The sequence below is a fragment of the Pelophylax lessonae genome (genome assembly GCF_965119305.1).
Source record: "Pelophylax lessonae genome assembly, chromosome: 12".
NCBI classification, from domain to species: domain Eukaryota; kingdom Metazoa; phylum Chordata; class Amphibia; order Anura; family Ranidae; genus Pelophylax; species Pelophylax lessonae.
In genome coordinates this window covers 215,709,851-215,725,956 of record NC_138779.1, presented here as the reverse complement: position 1 = coordinate 215,725,956, position 16,106 = coordinate 215,709,851, and positions in this window count along the sequence as shown.

Sequence of the window (16,106 nt, the reverse complement as noted above, 5' to 3'; positions counted from 1 at the left end):
GGAAGAATGTCCCTTACATTGGTGGTCGGTGGGAAAAAAATGCACCTGTGCTTTAGCGTACCGCAGCGCACGGATGTACATACTTTAACCACTTGCCAACCACTCACGTTGAGGGTACTGCGGCAAAGTGGCTCGTTATCGTCCAGCGAAGTAGACCTATGTCGCTGGACTCCTCCCCCCATGGGCGGCGCGCGCGGGCCGCCAGAGGCTCGCTCCCACTGTATTCAGTCACAGCGGGAGTCGGGCCAGGGGAGGAGCGGCGGTGATCACCGCCGCTCTTCCCCGATCATCGGGGATCGAGTCTGGAGATCCGCCCGCTTGTGTAAACAAAGCAGGCGGATCTCCTAAGTGACAAACAGTGACAGATTGCAGGATTCAGCATAGCTGAACATGCGATGTGTCCCTGTGTCACACAATCCCCTCCCCCCACACACGTTAGTAAGCACCAGGCATGAATTAACCCCTTGATCACCAATAAAAGTTAGCCCCTTCCCTGCCAGTGTCATTTTTACAGTAACAGTGCATATTTATAGCACTGATTACTGTAATAATGTCACTGGCACCCCCAAAAGTGTCAAAAATGTCAGTCAAGGGTCCGATCTGTCCGCCGCAATGTCGCAGCCCCGCAAAAAAAAAAACGCAGATCGCCGCCATTACTAGTTAAATAAAAAAAAACAATAAAAATTACATAAATTTCCCGTAGTTAGTAACTGCGATAACTTTTGCGCAAACCAATCAAAATACGCTTATTGCGATTTTTTTACCAAAAATATGTAGCAGAAAACAAATTGGCCTAAAATGTTAAAAAATTTAGATTTTTACATTTTTTTGGGGGGGAATTTCTTATAAAAAAAATGTGAAAAATATTGTTATTTTTTCAAAATTGTCGCTCTTTTCTTGTATATAGCGCAAAAAGTAAAAATCGCACAGGTGATCAAATACCACCAAAAGAAAGCTCTATTTGTGGGGAAAAAAAGAACATAAATTTAATTTGGGTACAGTATGGCACGACCGCGCAATTGGCCGTTAAAATAACACAGTGCCGAATCACAAAATATTGCCTAGTCAGGAATGGGGTAAAATCTTCCGGTCTTAAAGTGGTTAAAAATACGCTCATTGAGAATTTTTATTGTCAAAGACATGAAGCTAAATACATTTTGGCCTAAATATATGACAAAAATTGAATATATTGGATATTTTTTAACTGTCAATGTAGAAAAATTGTTATTTTTTCAAAATTGTCACATTTTTTTATTAATATCGCAAAAAATAAAAAGCGCAGAGGTGATCAAATACCACCAAAAGAAAGCTCTGTTTGTGGGAAAAAAAGGACGTAAATGTTGTTTGGGTACGACGTTGCATGACCGCGCAATTGTCAGTTAAAGTCGCACAGTGCAGTCGCATCGCAAAAAGTGGCCTGGACGTAGGACAGCAAAATCCTCCAGTGGTAAAGTGGTTAAACCCGGTGCTCGGGGCGTTGTCAACAATAGCGCAACTGAGGCAGGTGGAGAGCCCATTCAAAATGAACAAGACCACATTATTGCGAGGCACTTCAGCGCACGAAAATGCATACGCAGTCATGGGCCCTTGGCCCATACATCTTTTGCAGCATAGGACAGGAATTAAAATCAATTTGTCACAGCTAAATATGACAAGGGCGGTAAAAGACAACACCAAATTTTAGCAGGGGCGGCAGCTTAAGAAGAGAACGTGCAGATGTGGACGCTAGATAGGAGGCCCCTCCCATCAGTCGCCTAAACCGTCGCCATGTTTTTATTTCAGCAGTCGCCGTGCCCTCTCCGCTGCTCCTTCTGTCTGCCGGCTAATGACATTGTGACGTTTTTCGATGCTCTTGATTGTCTTTGATGCGGCCCACGAGGCCCGGGCCATTGTTCTTGACCTCCGCCCGTGTCTTCGCTCCCGCTGCCTAATTTGCTGTTGATCTTTCATCACCCTCCACTGATAAGGGCACTCCAAATGGGCTGGCTCCGGATGCCAGCTGCACCCAGGGAGAAGGATAATAGGATTTTGTGACGTTAGCGGCCCCTCCAGTGTCGTGCGGGAATGCCAGCACTGGGGGGGGCCAAGTGAGGAGCAAAAAACACGGCCCACGTGCCGCTTGTCAGCAATAAGTCCAAAAGGTTGTGCGTAAAACCACCTCGGACTTGCTGAATAATTTACAGCTGAGTTTTTAAAGGATTTTTTTGTTTTGTTGAACAGACAATTGCCTGTCTGTGCTATATATACCATTGTGTGCCAAAATAGAATCAGCAGTCCTAACAAATGTACAATGTCATGAACGAGACATACGAATAAAGTTTTAATCAATTTAAATATCGCTAGATATGCTGCTTTAGCACCTGGAAATATCTGACAATTAAATAAATACTCCTGTCTGACTGTAGCTCATGGGAGCAATTATCAGGTCCTTTTGGCCTGGTTTACACTTGCGGTTGGGGGTGGTGGTAAAAATAGATGCTTGGGATGCATTTTAAACCACCCTCTTATAAGGTGCAAAGGCAGCTGTACAGGGGTATAGGCATGCCACTGCCAAAATGCTTTTTGTTGAAGCAAAAATGATACCCCACCACCACTAAAAGCAACCTATTCAAGGGAATGGGGTGCCGTCCAATCTTACTGCAGGCAGCCTATCAAACTCTATATAAAAGGGCTGAGAGGTGTTGCAGTGTCATGGGGCTGGACAGTGATCCTAGCGGGATAAAAGTTTGGGGAAGCTTGTACATAAGTAGGAATGCCCGGAATGCATGTTCACAAAATGTGACGTGTTCAGTGTCATTCCTGGGGAGCAGGGCACCTTACACGGGAGCAGGGCACCTTACATGGGATCAGGACACATTACATGGAATCAGGGCACATTACATGGAATCAGGGCACCTTACATGGGAGCAGGTCACCTTACATGGGATCAGGACACATTACATGGAATCAGGGCACATTACAAGGAATCAGGACACATTACATGGGATCAGGGCACATTACATTGGATCAGGACACATTACATGGAATCAGGGCACATTACATGGGATCAGGACACATTACATGGGATCAGGGCACAATGCAAGGGAGCAGGGCACATTACATAGAAGCAAGGCACATTACTTGGGAGCAGGGCACATTACATGGAATCAGGGCACATTACATGGGATCAGGAAACATTACATGGGATCAGGGCACAATGCAAGGGAGCAGGGCACATTACATAGAAGCAAGGCACATTACATGGGAGCAGGGCACCTTACATGAGGGCAGGGCACATTACATGGGAGCAGGGCACATAACATGGGAGCAGGGCATATAACATAGGAGCAGGGCACATTACATGGGGACAGGGAATATTATATGGGGACAGGGAATATTATATGGGGACAGGGGACATTAAAAGGAATTAGGACACATTACATGAGGGCAGGGAACATTACATGGGAGCAGGGCACATTACGTGAGGGCAGGGCACATTACGCGAGGGCAGGGCACAATACATGGGATCAGGGCACATTACGTGAGGACAGGGCACATTACATTGGAGCAGGGCTTCGGAGCAGGGCATGTTGCATGGGAGCAGGGCACGTTACATGGGAGCAGGAAACATTGCATGATGGCAGGGGATGTTACACGGGAGCAGGGCACATCACATGAGAACAGAAAACATTACATGGGAACAGGGCACATTACATCGGAGCATGGCATCTTACAGTATATGGGAACAAGGCTCATTACATGGGAGCGGGGCATCTTGTTTGTGAACAGGGCACAATACATGGGAGCATGGCATCTTACAGTATATGAGAACAGGGCTCATTACATGGGAGCAGAGCACATTACATGGAAGCAGGGCATCTTATATGGGAACAGGGCACATTACATGGGAGCAGGGAACATTACAGTACATGGGAACAGAACACATTACATGGAAGCAGGGAACATTTTATGGGAACAGGACACATTACATGGGAGAAGGGCGTATTACATGAGAACAGGACACATAACATGGGAGAAGGGCATATTACATGAGAACAGAACACATTACATGGGAGAAGGGCACATTACATGGGAGAAGGGCACATTGCATGGGAACAAGGAACATTACATGGGAACGGGGAACATTACACGGGAACAGGACACATTACATGGGAGAAGGGTACATTACATGGGAACAGGACACATTACATGGAAGCAGGGCACATTACATGGAAGCAGGGCATTTTATATGGAAGCAGGGCACATTATATGGGAGCAGGGCACATTACATGGGAGCAGGGAACATTACATGAGAGCAGGGAACATTACACGGGAGCAGGGCACATTACACGGGAGAAGGGTACATTACATGGGATCAGGGCACATTACATCAGAGCAGGGCACATTACATGGGAGCAGGACACATTACATCAGAGCAGGGCACATTACATGGTAACAGGGAACATTACATGGGAACAGGACACATTACATGGAAGCAGGGCACATTACATGGAAGCAGGGCATTTTATATGGAAGCAGGGCACATTATATGGGAGCAGGGCACATTACATGGGAGCAGGGAACATTACATGTGAGCAGGGTACATTACATGGGAGCAGGGCACATTACATGGGAGCAGGGCACATTACATGGAAGAAGGGAACATTACATGAGAGCAGGGAACATTACATAGGAGCAGGGCACATTACATGGGAGCAGGGTACATTACATGGGAGCAGGGCACATTACATGGGAGCAGGGAACATTACATGAGAGCAGGGAACATTACATGGGAGCAGGGCCCATTACATGAAAGCAGGGCACATTACATGGGAGCAGGGCACATTACATGGGAGCAGGGCACATTACATGGGAGCAGGGCACATAACATCAGAGCAGGGTACATTACATGGGAGCAGGGCACATTACATGAAAGCAGGGCACATGTTTTGTGACCGGCCAAGATGGACCCTTGGGATGCCAGCACCCGGCAGGGATAGAATCATCAGGGAGACCTTGATGGTGCTTTTAGTTCATTTGGTCACAGAGAGGGGGTGGGATATGTCCTTCAGACTGTCTCTAGATCAATTTCCATACAGCCCAATTCGAACAGGCAGGGAACATGAGGAAAGGAGTCACTGCTCAGACTCCTCCAGATATCACCTATTGCTATTGAGCTCTGTGATTACCAAGTTTTATTTCAGCCAAGCAGGCAAACATGAAAAAGACCTAATAGCTCCACCCACTGGAAATGTGTGATATGACATTTTATTATGCAAATTGATACATTTACCTGACATAAAAAAAAAAGAAAATATTTTGTATAAAATAATTGTTAATGCTGAACATTAAAACACACACAAATACTAAAAACAAAATAAAAATGTATATACAAAGCCTCTGAACTGCACATTATCTTTGAGAGTTGCATATGACTTGCAAAAACATTCCAATGCTTCTTTATTTAGTAAATTGTCAGTTTATTCTTTTTATATTGGGTTAGAAATTTATAATAACAATAATAGATTTAGAAAGAAAATAATCCAAACTTTAAAAAGAAGTCATATCCTCCTTTAAGAGGAAGAGAGACATCTATGAAGCAAGATTCAAACACAAAATATTTATATTACCCAGATAATAGGGGACAAGAGGGACTAAATATAGATTGTTATGATTAGGATGGTCGTATGTAGAGCTGCCGTCTGCTTAGATGTTCTGTATTTAGAGCAGAGTCATTAATCAATGGACAACAGTTTTTTTTTTTATTCTAGAAAAAAAAAATCTTTCCTCTAACTCTAAGTAGTTATTATGTGGTGAAAGCAGGAGCTTTATGTAAAAAAAAAAAAAAAAAGTAGACTTGAAATCTATTTTTTTTGTATTTTTGGCATCATACCTCACTGTATACAGTGTTCTTAAAGTGGCGCTAAACTCAGGACCCTGCAGTCACTATATCTGGTCTCCCCAGGAGCCTGCATTCACTATATCTGATCTCCCCGGGAGCCTGCAGTCACTATATCTGATCTCCCTAGGACCCGGCATTCACTATATCTGGCCTCCCCAGGAGCCTGCAGTCACTATATCTGGTCTCCCCAGGAGCCTGCATTCACTATATCTGGTCTCCCCAGGAGCCTGCAGTCACTATATCTGGTCTCCCCGGGAGCCTGCAGTCACTATATCTGGTCTCCCCGGGAGCCTGCAGTCACTATATCTGGTCTCCCCAGGAGCCTGCAGTCACTATATCTGGTCTCCCCGGGAGCCTGCAGTCACTATATCTGGTCTCCCCAGGAGCCTGCATTCACTATATTTGGTCTCCTCAGGAGCCTGCATTAACTACAGTATATCTGGTCTCCCCAGGAGCCTGCATTAACTACAGTATATCTGGTCTCCCCAGGAGCCTGCAGTCACTATATCTGGTCTCCCCGGGAGCCTCCAGTCACTATATCTGGTCTCCCCAGGAGCCTGCATTCACTATATTTAGTCTCCCCAGGATCCTGCATTCACTATATCTGGTCTCCCCGGGAGCCTGCAGTCACTATATCTGGTCTCCCCAGGAGCCTGCATTCACTATATTTAGTCTCCCCAGGATCCTGCATTCACTATATCTGATCTCCCCAGGACCCTGCAATCACTATATCTGATCTCCCAGGGAGCCTGCAGTCACTATATCTGGTCTCCCCAGGAGCCTGCATTCACTATATCTGGTCTCCCCAGGAGCCTGCATTCACTATATCTGGTCTCCACAGTAGCCTGCAGTCACTATATCTGGTCTCCCCAGGAGCCTGCAGTCACTATATCTGATCTCCACAGGAGCCTGCAGTCACTATATCTGGTCTCCCCAGGAGCATGCAGTCACTATATCTGATCTCCCCAGGACTCTGCATTCACAATATCTGATCTCCCCAGGAGCCTGCAGTCACTATATCTGGTCTCCACAGTAGCCTGCAGTCACTATATCTGGTCTCCCCAGGAGCCTGCAGTCACTATATATGATCTCCACAGGAGCCTGCAGTCACTATATCTGGTCTCCCCAGGAGCCTGCAGTCACTATATCTGATCTCTCCAGGACTCTGCATTCACAATATCTGATCTCCCCAGGACCCGGCATTCACTATATCTGATCTCCCCAGGACTCTGCATTCACTATATCTGATCTCCCCAGGACTCTGCATTCACTATATCTGGTCTCCCCAGGAGCCTTCAGTCACTATATCTGATCTCCCCAGAAGCCTGCAGTCACTATATCTGATCTCCCCAGGAGACTGCAGTCACTATGTCTGCTCTCCCACAGTACACAGAACATGGAAATGCAATTATTTTATTAAAAATAAACTGCTAAATACCTTTTCTCATCAGCAGTTTATAGCAGTCTTGTGACTTCTATCAGTGTCTGGTAAAAGCTTGAAGGAGGAGTTTTCATTCTCCTCTGACTGTCCTGTGAGGCTGCAAGACCCCTGACTCTCTGTCTGGACAGTGCTGATTGGCCCTGTGCTGATCTCAAGAAATAAAAAATAAAAAAACCTTTAGCAATACACACCAAACTGAGAATGTGTAGAGTGACTCCAAATGCTCTGTTCTATCAGGAGATGGATTTGGGACAGGGGAAGAAGGGGAGGATCAGAGAAGGCAGGATCAAAAAGCCTTTTTACACAATATGCAGGAATAACCCCTTAAGGCTCCACAGTGAGTATAACAAGCATGCTTTACTGCATATACAGACTGATTTTACTGTTGTTGGTTTAGTAACACTTTAAGTGAATATTTTTTTAATATTAACCACTTCTGGACAGGAAGATTTCACCCCTTAATGACCAGGCCATATTTTGCAATTTGGCACCGCGTTACTTTAACTGACAATTGCGCGGTCGCTGTACCCAAATAAACCTTTTTGTCCTTTTTTCCCACAAATAGAGCTTTCTTTTGGTGGAATTTGATCACCTCTGCAATTTTTATTTGTTTTTTATAAATATATATATATATTTATGTATACATACATTTATGTATATATATATATATGTTTTTTTTTCCTCACTTTTAATGTGCCTTTGAACTTGAAAATATGACTGCTCCAGGAATAGTCAATTCCTTCCCTCTTTGTATGTCATAGCCCTCTTCTTACTGTCTGTGCTGGCCCAGCTCCATTGCCCCTTTTATGTAGCTGCCAGAGGAGGGGTGTAGGGGAATACTATAGAGGAGGGGTCTCAAAACTTTCTAAACAAAAGGCCCATTTTATTTTCCTTCAGACTGTAGGGAGGCAAGACTGTGGCCAGTGGGAAGAAGGCATTTTCCTGGCATCATTGGGAGTAAACATAACTACATTTGATATTAGGGGAAGGAATAGTGCCCCATCATTGGTGTCAGTAGGAGGAATAGTGCCCCATCATTGGTGTCAGTGGGAAGAATAGTGCCCCATCATTGGTGTCAGTGGGAGGAATAGTGCCCCATCATTGGTGTCAGTGGGAGGAATAGTGCCCCATCATTGGTGTCAGTGGGAGGAATAGTGCCCCATCATTGGTGTCAGTGGGAGGAATAGTGCCCCATCATTGGTATCAGTGGGAGGAATAGTGCCCCATCATTGGTATCAGTGGGAGGAATAGTGCCCCATCATTGGTATCAGTGGGAGGAATAGTGCCCCATCATTGGTGTCAGTGAGAGGAATAGTGCCCCATCATTGGTGTCAGTGGGAGGAATAGTGCCCCATCATTGGTGTCAGTGGGAGGAATAGTGTCCCATCATTGGTGTCAGTGGGAGGAATAGTGCCCCATCATTGGTGTCAGTGTGAGGAGTAGAATAATCTGATGACAGGGTCTCTTTATAAAAAAAAAAGTGTATGAAGTGAGGCACGGTGCCAAACATAGTGAGAAACAGATTTTTGGGTACACATACTTTAGCAAGCAGGAATCATAAAAGAAGTAGAACAGATGTTTTCAAAATGTAACCACTTCCAGCCCAAGGCTGTCATATGACGTCCTGGACTTTGAGTGGAGATATCTGGATGATGGGTGCAGCTGCAGGCTCACAGCAGTACCAGCCAGCAGTACCCACAGCAGCACCAGCCAACAGTACCCACCAGCAGTACCTACCAGCAGTACCCACAGCAGTACCAGCCAGCAGTACCCGCCAGCAGTACCAGCAAGCAGTACCCACAGCAGTACCTGCCAGTATTAGCCACAGCAATTCCAGCCAGCAGTACCAGCCAGCAGTACCCACAGCAGTACCCACCAGCAGTACCCACAGCAGTACCAGCCAGCAGTAGCCACCAGCAGTACCCACAGCAGCACCCGCCAGCAGTACCAGCCAGCAGTACCAGCCAGCAGTATCCATCAGTAGTACCTGCCAGCAGTACCCACCAGCAGTAACAGCCAGAAGTACCAGCCAGCAGTACCCACCTGGTCAGCAAGTGGTTAAGCTTCTCCACAACTTTATCCCTGACCTGTCTGGTGTGCTCCTTGGTCTTCATGATGCTGTTTGTTCACTAAGGTTCTCTAACAAACCTCTGAGGGCTTCACAGAACAGCTGTATTTATACTGAGATTAAATCACACACAGGTGGACTCTATGTACTAATTAGGTGACTTCTGAAGGCAATTGGTTCCGCTAGATATTAGTTAGGGGTATCAGAGTAAAGGAGGGTGAATACAAATGCAGCCACACTTTTCACAGATTTATTTGTAAAATATTTGGAAAACCATTTATCATTTTCCTTCCACTTCACAATTATGTGCCACTTTGTATCGGTCTATCACATAAAATCCCAATAAAATACATTTACATTTTTGGTTGTAACATGACAATATGTGGACAATTTCAAAGGGTGTGAATACTTTTTCATGGCACGGTAATTGCTCCTGCAAGCACCACGCTTGGTTTTGCGCATTTTACTGCAGCGTGCATGCTTGGCCGGGGCCATTGGCATTACAAAACCAAAGCTGGATTCCTCTATTTACAGCCAGTTTTATTTGCTGTAGTAAGTAAAGGGTTATGTGGTCTGCTGAGATCATTTACGTACATCTATGGAATAAGAAAACCCCTTCCCATTGTAAGTCCATTTCTTTCCGTTTAGGGAAAATGAGTGAATTTCCATCGTATTTACGCTCGCGGGGCGCATTTGGGGGGTCTTTCCTGAGTCTCCGATCGTCTCATTGTTCTTTTAGAATATAGAATCAAAATAGCTAAAAATAGCCGACCTTTAGTGAAAGCCTCTTCCCTCCCCCGAACCGTGGCCGAATAACCCCTGAGATAAAATAAGAATCTGCCAGCATTAAAATTAGCGCAAAAAAGTAAAACAAAAAACAAAGCAAAAAAAACATAATTAGTGCTTTCTATTCCCTTCTCTGTTTTTTTTTTTTTTTTTTTTAAGTTTCAGACTTATCCTTTTTCATTTCTTTTATGATTCTGTATCTTCAGTCATTTTCAGCAGTAGGTGGGTGGGGCCTAAAAATCAAAAATGACATTTAGACTTTCCTGAGGCTGCTGTGAGCTGCGCTGTGCACACGCTTATAATGTCAGTCATTCCATGGAATACTGCTGTGAGCTGCGCTGTGCACAAGCTTTAATTATAATCTCAGTCATGCCATGGAATATTGCTGTGAGCTGCGCTGTGCACAAGCTTTAATTATAATCTCAGTCATTCCATAGAATATTGCTGTGAGGTGCGCTGTGCACAAGCTTTGATTATAATCTCAGTCAGTCATTCCATGGAATATTGCTGTGAGCTGCACTGTGCACAAGCTTTAATTATAATCTCAGTCATTCCATGGAATACAGCTGTGAGCTGCGCTGTGCACAAGCTTTAATTATAATCTCAGTCAGTCATTCCATGGAATACTGCTGCTAGCTGCTCTGTGCACAAGCTTTAATTTAATTATAATCTCAGTCATGCCATGGAATATTGCTGTGAGCTGTGCTGTGCACAAGCTTTAGTTATAATCTCAGTCATTCCATGGAATATTGCTGTGAGCTGCGCTGTGCACAAGCTTTAATTATAATCTCAGTCATTCCATGGAATACTGCTGTGAGCTGCGCTGTGCACAAGCTTTAGTTATAATCTCAGTCATTCCATGGAATATTGCTGTGAGCTGCACTGTGCACAAGCTTTAATTATAATCTCAGTCATTCCATGGAATATTGCTGTGAGCTGCGCTGTGCACAAGCTTTAATTATAATCTCAGTCATTCCATGGAATACTGCTGTGAGCTGCGCTGTGCACAAGCTTTAATTATAATCTCAGTCATTCCATGGAATATTGCTGTGAGCTGTGCTGTGCACAAGCTTTAATTATAATCTCAGTCATTCCATGGAATACTGCTGTGAGCTGCGCTGTGCACAAGCTTTGATTATAATCTCAGTCAGTCATTCCATGGAATACTGCTGTGAGCTGCACTGTGCACAAGCTTTAATTATAATCTCAGTCATTCCATGGAATACTGCTGTGAGCTGCGCTGTGCACAAGCTTTAATTATAATCTCAGTCAGTCATTCCATGGAATATTGCTGCAAGCTGCACTGTGCACAAGCTTTAATTATCATCTCAGTCATTCTATGGAATACTGCTGTGAGCTGCACTGTGCACAAGCTTTAATTATAATCTCAATCATTCCATGGAATATTGCTGCGGAGTGCCAAGGCAAGGATGCCAAACTGTGCCCCGCCTTCGATTTAGGGTTAGGGTCAAGGCGCCCCCCCCCCCCATCCCTGCAATAAACTATTGTGCACAGGGCAACCATCCCTCCTGCCCACCCCTCGTCTCGGCCCTGTTGCTGTGAGCTGCACTGTGCACAAGCTTCAGTTATAATCTCAGTCATTCCATGGAAAACTGCTGTGAGCTGCACTGTGAACAAGCTTTAATTATAATCTCAGTCATTCCATGGAATATTGCTGTGAGCTGCACTGTGCACAAGCTTTAATTATAATCTCAGTCAATCATTCCATGGAATACTGCTGCGAGCTGCTCTGTGCACAAGCTTTAATTATAATCTCAGTCATTCCATGGAATATTGCTGTGAGCTGCACTGTGCACAAGCTTTAATTATAATCTCAGTCAGTCATTCCATGGAATACTGCTGTGAGCTGCGCTGTGAACAAGCTTTAATTATAATCTCAGTCATTCCATGGAATATTGCTGTGAGCTGCACTGTGCACAAGCTTTAATTATAATCTCAGTCAGTCATTCCATGGAATATTGCTGTGAGCTGCGCTGTGCACAAGCTTTAATTATAATCTCAGTCATTCCATGGAATACTGCTGTGAGCTGCACTGTGCACAAGCTTTAATTATAATCTCAGTCATTCCATGGAATATTGCTGTGAGCTGCACTGTGCACAAGCTTTAATCATAATCTCAGTCATTCCATGGAATATTGCTGCGAGCTGCACTGTGCACAAGCTTCAATTATAATCTCAGTCATTCTATGGAATACAGCTGTGCAGTGCTGGGACAAGGTCATCCAGCGCCCAGGGCAAGGATGCCAAACTGCGCCCCCCCTTCCCCTTCGGGTTAGGGTCAATGCACCCCCCCATCCCTGCAATAAACCATTGTGCCCAGGGCAATCTCCCCTCCTGCCCACCCCTCATTCCAGCCCAGCAGCTGCGAGCTGCACTGTGCACAAGCTTTAATTATAATCTCAGTAAATCCATAGAAAACTGCGAGCTGCAGTGTGCGCAAGCTTCATTTATAATCTCAGTCATTCCATGGAATATTGCTGTGAGCTGCACTGTGCATAAGCTTTAATTATAATCTCACTCATTCCATGGAATTCTGCTGCGCAGTGCCGAGACAAGTTCATCCAGTGCCCAGGGCAAGGATGCCAAACTGAGCCCCCCTTCCCCTTAGGGTTAGGGTCAAGGTGCCCCCCCATCCCTGCAATAAACCATTGTGCCCAGGGAAATCGCCCCCTCCTGCCCACACCTCGTCCCCGGCCCTACTGCTGCGAGCTGCACTGTGCACAAGCTTTAATTATAATCTCACTCACTCATTCCATGAAATACATTGCTGCATACCAGGATCAGGACAAGGGGTGGGCAGGAGGGGTGGCTGCCCTGGGCATTGTGGTATCATGTGAGGTGGGGGGATTTGTATTGAATGGGGGAATTTGTTCTAGAAGGAGAAATTTGTGGGGGGGGGGGGGGTTGCTAAGAATGATGATTTAGGGGGATTTGTGTTGGGAAGGGAGGATGGGGGAAGAGTTTTTGTGCTAGGAGGGGGGATTTGTGGTGGTGGTGGGGGGGGGGGGGAGATGTGTACTAGTAGGGGACATTTTAGAGATCGGATAGCAGTGGGTGTCAGTTGTCATCGCCTGCTCAGCGGAGATCAGTGGATCAATCCCCGCTGAGCAAAACAAAGTCCGCCGGGTGGAAGACCCGTGTGAAAGGGGCATAGACACACTCCTAAACCTTGTGGACAGCCTTCCCAGAAGAGCTGAAGCTGTTATAGCTGCAAAGGGTGGGCCAACTCAATATTGAACCCTACGGTCTAAGACTGGGATGCCATTAAAGTTCATGTGTGTGTAAAGCCAGGCGTCCCAATACTTTTGACAATATAGTGTATATACAGTATATATACTGTATATATATATATATATATATATATATATATACAGTATCTCACAAAAGTGAGTACACTACTCACATTTTTGTAAATATTTTATTATACTGTATATTTTCATACCATACGACGTACACTGCTGCATCAAATTGCTCTCCATGGCTGTCGTCCCAGAAGGAAGCTTCTTCTAAAGATGATGCACAAGAAAGCCTGTAAACAGTTTGCTGAAGACAAGCAGACTAAGGACATGGATTACTGGAACCATCTCCTGTGCTCTGATGAGACCAAGATAAACGTATTTGGTTCAGATGGTGTCAAGCGTGTGTGGCGGCAACCAGGAGAGGAGTACAAAGACAAGTGTGTCTTGTCTACAGTCAAACATGGTGGTGGGAGTGTCATGGTCTGGGGCTGCATGAGTGCTGCCGGCACTGGGGAGCTACAGTTCATTGAGGGAACCATGAATGCCAACATGTACTGTGACATACTGAAGCAGAGCATGATCCCCTCCCTTCAGAGACTGGGCCGCAGGGCAGTATTCCAACATGATAACGACCCCAAACACACCTCCAAGATGACCACTGCCTTGCTAAAGAAGCTGAGGGTAAAGGTGATGGACTGGCCAAGCATGTCTCCTGACCTAAACCCTATTGAGCATCTGTGGGGCATCCTCAAACGGAAGGTGGAGGAGCGCAAGGTCTCTAACATCCACCAGCTCCGTGATGCCATCATGGAGGAGTGGAAGAGGACTCCAGTGGCAACCTGTGAAGCTCTGGAGAACTGCATGCCCAAGAGGGTTAAAGCAGTGCTGGAAAATAATGGTGGCCACACAAAATATTGACACTTTGGGCCCAATTTGGACATTTTCACTTAGGGGTGTACTCACTTTTGTTGCCAGCGATTTAGAGCAGCAATTCTTTTTTTCAGATCCTCGGAGGGTTCTTTGCCATGAGGTGCCATGTTGAACTTCCAGTGACCAGTATGAGAGAGTGAGAGCGATAACACCAAATTTAACACACCTGCTCCCCATTTACACCTGAGACCTTGTAACACTAATGAGTCACATGACACTGGGGAGGGAAAATGGCTAATTGGGCCCAATTTGGACATTTTCACTTGGGGTGTACTCACTTTTGGTGCCAACGGTTTAGACATTGATGGCTGTGTGTTGAGTTATTTTGAGGGGACAGTAAATTTACACTGTTATACAAGCTGTACACTCACTACTTTACATTGTAGCAAAGTGTCATTTCTTCAGTGTTGTCACATGAAAAGATAGAATAAAATATTTACAAAAATGTGAGGGGTGTACTTAGTTTTGTGAGATAATGTGTATATATATATATATATATATTTTTATCCCTGAGTATATCTGAGTGTATAAAATGACACCAGGGAATGCAATTTAAAAACAGCAAGTCCTGGTGATTTTTCCAGAGAAGATTTGTATCTGCTGGGACTCTGTGTTCCTTTATAAATCGAACCGCCTTTTGGCGTTCCTTGGACTACAGAACGAAGACTTCGGCTCCAGCCAAAGACAAAGGCAGGTGTCATGCAGCATGGGCCGGGACCTGGCTGCACCCAGCCGTCTTGTAAACGTTGGTTCCGATGGAGTTTTTGTTGTGGAACGTCCTTTCCTCCCTCGTGGTGGATGTCCATGTGCTGAGGATGGGTCCCATCTGTCTGTCTCTGGCCTCTGGGTGTGTCGCAGGAACAGGACAGGATGTTTTCTGTTTTAACAATAGGCCAGCATCCCTGGTTGCCTAAATTATCAGCATTTGTTTGTGTATAACGTATATCTGTGTACAGAATCGGTCCGCCTATCTCCGCGCTCCATCTAGGTGCGGTTCTTGCAGGCAGGCAATTTGGAAAATTATGATGTAGACATTAAAAATCATAATCATTCATAGTACATACTCCCAGCGAGTTTGGGGTAGAGGAACTTGACTGGCATGCATAGAATCCCAAACTCAACCCGATAGAACACCTTTGGGATGATTTAGAGCGGAGACTGTGAGCCAGGCCTTCTCATCCAACATCAGTGCCTGACCTCACCAATGCGCTTCTGGAAGAATTGTGAAACTTTCTCATAGACACACTCCTAAACCTTGTGGAAAGCCTTCCCAGAAGAGTTGAAGCTGTTATAGCTGCAAAGGGTGGGCCAACTCAGTATTGAACTCTACAGACTAAGACTGGGATGTCATTGAAGCTCATGTGCGTGTAAAGGCAGGCGTCCCAATACTTTTGGTAATAAAGTGTATAAGTTCTCTGGAGTAACTTCCCAGGTAGAAGTGACCCCATATCTGGGGGTGTAGTAACCGTCAAGAGGGACAACAATAAATCTGTACTCTGTGCATTTATATGAGGATTTGTTACATTGTAAATTATATGTACACAATAAAATCTTGTCACATTTTACAACTATTGCTCTCATAAGGGTGCTCTCTGGAAAAGGCTGACAAGTCCCCTAAATGATAGCTTAGGCAGGAGACCGGTACTCTTTATAGAAACATTGGGGATCTATTAGGGAGGACTAAGGGAGCATTCTGGAAGAGGAGGACACAAGGTGGCACTTTGGCAGAGGAGGACACAA